We start from the raw sequence: 5,319 nt of genomic DNA, 5'->3' as shown, positions 1-5,319 counted from the left end.
ATTTCACTCGTGGCTAATTTTGTTAAGACCGTACTAAATCACTGAGGCCGGTCTCAAAACTGAAATCGTCCAAAGTTCCTGGGATTAGAGAGGTAAGTCACCATGCCCAGCTCTGCTGCTTATTTATAAAAGCATGTTCTTTTTGTGCATGTAGGAAACATTATTAACTCTCATATTAAATTGATTTTGAAAAACTTATCATCTTTTTTCTCCCAAATATTACAGACCTCATCTGTTTGCCCATGCATCATAATTATCTTTTTAACCTTCAGCTAACAATTAATCAACAAAAGAGGGATGAAAGAGCATCTTCCCAAGCATGGTCAATGTTAAGTACATCTCTTTTTACATGTCCAAGGAAGAAATGGTTGAAGGCAAGTTAATTTATTCAACTTTTAAATGAAAAGAGAGTCATTATGTTCATCAGTGAAGACTCCATACTAAGCAATATCTGCCATTTCTATAACACTGTAAAACTGGCAGTTGATATTGTCATCATGTATCTATACAGATTGTTGATCAGACTTGCTCTCTGCAGAATGGGGAGAGTCTGTTTTCATGTACCTGGTGATGCCCCTCACAGTAATCAAGAGGATACTCCCAAGGTCCTCTAGTGGGAATTAGCTTGGTAATTTTGTGAATGAGCTAAGTTTTTGAAGTCACTGATGGAAACTTGCACATTCTTATATGTTCCACTTCCTAGTTTGTGAGACTCATGAATCTGACAACTGCCACTTTGCTAGGACACCACAACTTCCATATCATGCCTCACCCCAAAATTCAAGAATTAAGTGCAAAGAAACATAGGAAAGAGTACTCTTAATAAAATATACCAAATTGATAACAGGTATTTATTGCACAGTTTTCCAAGTTATCAGTATGGGCCCTGGTGTGATGGACAAAAGAGGAAATATTGGGAGTAAGTATCTACCTGGACTGTTGGGATTCCAATGACTCATAGAACTCTTGCACTTCATGAACTAAATCATTTTGAAAGTTTGCACAAACTTAAGCACCATCACTTTTTTAGCTCTTCCTCTTCATTTTTTAGAAGTCATTTCTTCAGCTAAATACAGATAATGAGAATACAAAATAATTTTATTTTTTTTTGGTGAGAAAGATGAAGAATATGAGATGGGTATTAAAGGGAAAGAAAAAACAAAGAAACAAGTACAACGTTAATAAAATAAGAGAAATAGGAAATGGAAATCAATAGTATATGGTCAAAAGTCATATTAATTAAGATTTTTACTTAAAAAAAAAAACTTAAAGAATATTTGTCCACACTACAGTTCAGTTCAGGCAAATATCATACCTGAAACTAACATACCTCCATTCTCTAGAAATTGATATATACCCAATTTAGTAGAAAAGCAGTGAACTCCAAAGCACCAATTCAATCCACAGTATTCTTTCAAGTAGAAATTTCAAAAGAGAAGAAAAAATTCAATATTTTTCAATGAAAGAAAAGATTCCATATTATTTTATGAAATTACCTATTAAATGTGAATATCTGAGGTCATTAATTAAAGGAACAAGTATGTAATCATAAATTATTTGTGTTAGGTGAATTGGTTTAAATTAGGTATGGTTCTAAATGTGAGAATCAATTGGTTTCAAACAAAGATATTTCTTAATTTAAAAAAACTTCAAAAGAAACCTCTACCTAAAATCTCATTGTCAGGTTGGTGATTTGGTTTTGATTATGGGGAACATCTGAGGAAAAGCTCTCCCTAAGGTCATTATGGCATTGCATCATTGCTTTCAAATATCCTTATGAGTAGAGAAATGAGCATTCCTTGCTAAAGCTTCCATGGAATGGCAGATTTCATTAGGTGAGAGATCGCAAAGTCTGATGTCTAGAACCTTTTGTGTTTAGGGAATCAGATATATTCAGGTACAGATTATTTACAAAGTTATTTCTCAAGCATCACTTATTTCACTTTGGACATCACTACCAAAATTATACTAGGAAGAGACAGAAAAACAAAGCAAAATGCAAATCCTACAAAAAACTGGTGAGATTTCATTGTTCTCTAACAAATATGAAGTGTTTGATGACATAGGAATTAGTGTAAGACTCTGTAATATAAGTGTAAGGCAGAGTTCCAAGGAGTTATAGAGGAGAACACTAGGATGATAATATGATAAAATGCATCCGGAATAACTCTGAGTCAGGATAGTACAAGTACCATAAGAAGATGCCAGTCATTGCAAAGCAAAGTGTGATGCTATTCCATTGTAAATAATCAGAAAGGGGAAGGTGAATTCCTTTCAGGACAGTCTTGATGTCAGGTGACAGAAGATTTCTAGAATTTTGTGGTAAGGACACTATAGGAGCAGAACTCAGGTGTAGAGGTTTATTTTCGTCTAAAGGAGTTAAGCAACATAATATATGGTTATTAAATAGTCTGTGAGTTGAGTTCTTTTTTACTGAAGTGCTTCTCAGTGGAGAATAGTACTTTTTGCTAAATTTAGCAAAACAGTAGCAGAGGAAGAATTGTGTAAATGTAGGGACATGGGTTTGATTTCAAATCTGAATTACAGTATTATTATTATATTGTACCATTATAATTATAATTAGTGTGAAATGCACAAGAGAAGGTGGACTTTAATGATTATCAACTCTAATATACAGTTCTGACTAAACCTGTAATTGTTCCAAAGCAGAAAGTCCCTGGGAAGATAGTGCTGCAGAAAGGCTAGCTGAGACCGTCAGGTTCAATAGCAGTGGAAGCAATGAACTAGACAGGTGGTGAAGAGGTGGGGTTATAGGGCACAGCCTATAATGACAGGAATCATTTATGTCTGTGACTTGACTTCATGAAGAGCCTAACAAGCCCATTAGTCAGAGTAACTCCATGTGCCCTTCTCTACCCAAACTTAAGTAGCCCCACTAGTGAGTCTGGAACTAAGGTCCACTTAAATTAAATTAAATCCATTTAAATAAACCAAAATTTCCTAAACCTATAATAATAATCACTAAAGGACAATCTCTTCCTGAAATTTTGAGTTCACCCAGACAGAGAAAACTCAAATATTCTGTAAGGAGACTTTAAAAAAAAAATGGAAAGATACATGAGGGATACAGACATTAAAAGGCAGTATTTCCTTTTGTTTGTTTTGTTCTTGTTCTTGGTACATTTTCCACTTAATAGACAAAACTTTAAAATACCAATTCATAGTAAATCCTGGGGAATCCTCCATTACTCTGAGTTTGAAGGTACAGAAATACCCTGAGACTCCTCTTCTCAAGTCAACAGGGCTTCATTAGCTCCACAGACTTATTTCTTCTTTTCTCTTTATTTTCTACCTTTATTTTAACCTACATGAGAAATTCAGTGTCAAGATAGAAATTACTATCCATATGGTGAAAATGAATTAAAAGTCTGTGTTTTCACAAATGATAAAACAAAAGCTCCTTAATGGTAAATGATTTACCCAGTTTACAGCAATGTCATTTTAGAGTCAGGTTTGTGTAGGAGTCCTCTTCTTTTGATTACACACTCCAGCATCTATTCACTGTAGGTACTTAAGCTCAGCAGGGACCATAAGCTCATCCACAGAAATATCTGAAGGACAGCCTGCAGAAGTCACCCAACCTCAACATATCAGGGAAACCTAAGTGAATGTAGTGACCAGGCATGGCAGTATTCAGAAGGCACCATGTGGACATGTTTTTACTTCTATGATCCAAGTAAGGGAAACTTAATCAGATATACAGATAACACTATATCCATAGAGTTCTTCCAAAAGTTGATTATATCTTTTATAGAAAGAGAACTAAGTGAGCTTTTATCCACAAAAAAATATAAACTCAGATATCTAAGATAAACTCCTAACTAGATATGTGACTTTCATTACATTTAGATGTGATTTATTTCTCTGGACTTTGCTTCCTCATTTAAAGTGAATAAACTGGAAAAGGGATATTATAGAGGAAAAGGCATCAGAATAAATACACTCTAGTGCCAACCAGCAGTCAGTACCCATTTTTTTCATTTTCAAATACTCTGATCATTCATTTATTCTGAGTTAAAAATAAATCCTGAAAGTCTTTCTTTCCTTTTTTTTTTTTTTTTTTTTTTTAGGTAATATAATTCTTTCAAGAATTTGACCTACTGGACCCATCCCATGGAAAAAATAAACAATGTAACTGAATTCATTTTTCGGGGCCTTTTTCAGAACCCAGAAGTTGAAGCAGCCTGCTTTGTGGTGTTCTCCTTCTTCTACACAGTCATTTTTCTGGGAAACCTCCTCATCATGCCGACCATCTTCATGGGAAATCTTCTGAAGACTCCCATGTATTTCTTCCTCAACTCCTTGTCATTTGTGGACATTTGTTTCTCTTCCGTCACAGCCCCCAAGATGATTGTTGACCTGCTAGCAAAGAACAAAATTATCTCATTTGTGGGGTGCATCTGCAAGTTTTTGGGGTGCATTTCTTTGGTGGGGATCTTCATCCTCATAGTAATGGCCTATGATCATTATGTGACCATCTGTAATCCCCTGCACTACATGACCATCATGGACCAGGAGAGGTGCAGTAAAATATTGTTGGGGACCTGGGTAAGTGGATTCTTGCATTCCATTATCTAAGTGGCTCTGATAGTCCACCTAGCCTTCTGTGGACCCAATGAGATCGATCACTACTTTTGTGATGTCCGTCCTGTGCTCAAACTTGCCTGCACAGACACCTATGTTATTGGTGCTGTTGTGACAGCCAACAGTGGTACCATCACTCTGGGGAGTTTTGTATTTTTGCTCATCTCCTATAGTGTCATTCTGGTGTCTCTGAGAAAGCAGTCGGCAGAAGGAAGACACAAATCTCTGTCCACCTGTTGTGCCCACATTGCGGTAGTCATCATTTTTTGGTCCCTGTGTGTTCACATACATGCACCGTTATGTGGCCTTCTCAGAGGATAAGATGGTGGCTGTGTTTTACACTATCATCACTCCCATGCTAAATCCTATGATTTATACTCTGAGAAATACAGAAGTAAAGAATACCATGAGGAAATTGTGGAGTGGAAGGTTTTTGAGAACACTAATGGCAAATAGTTGGAAGTAATAATTTTAGGCAGAATAATCTTAAGTTTTGTCAGTCTTGCTTATACACAGTTCACAACAAACAAAATTATGACTCAACTAAATTTTCAGGAGGAAAAAATGACACAAAAACATATTGTTAAAAACTAGGCTGTCATTCATCATTACTTAGTAATTGTTTTTTTATTTATTAATCAAACACTTTCTTAAAATATCATGACTGAAGAAATCTTACAAAGCACAGAATCTCAGTCTCACTATCTTCTCTCA

General features: G+C 35.4%; 1 pseudogene; it reads left to right on the top strand.

Annotated features, from left to right (window-relative positions):
* Positions 1–4,119: 4,119 nt before the first annotated feature.
* LOC124959361 (olfactory receptor 4S2-like) lies at positions 4,120–5,071 on the top strand (annotated as a pseudogene).
* The last annotated feature ends 248 nt before the right edge of the window (positions 5,072–5,319 follow it).

Source organism: Sciurus carolinensis, chromosome 11 (assembly GCF_902686445.1).
Source record: "Sciurus carolinensis chromosome 11, mSciCar1.2, whole genome shotgun sequence".
Lineage (NCBI taxonomy): Eukaryota > Metazoa > Chordata > Mammalia > Rodentia > Sciuridae > Sciurus > Sciurus carolinensis.
Note: the sequence above shows the minus strand (reverse complement) of the source record. Positions and strands in the feature narration are given on the sequence as shown.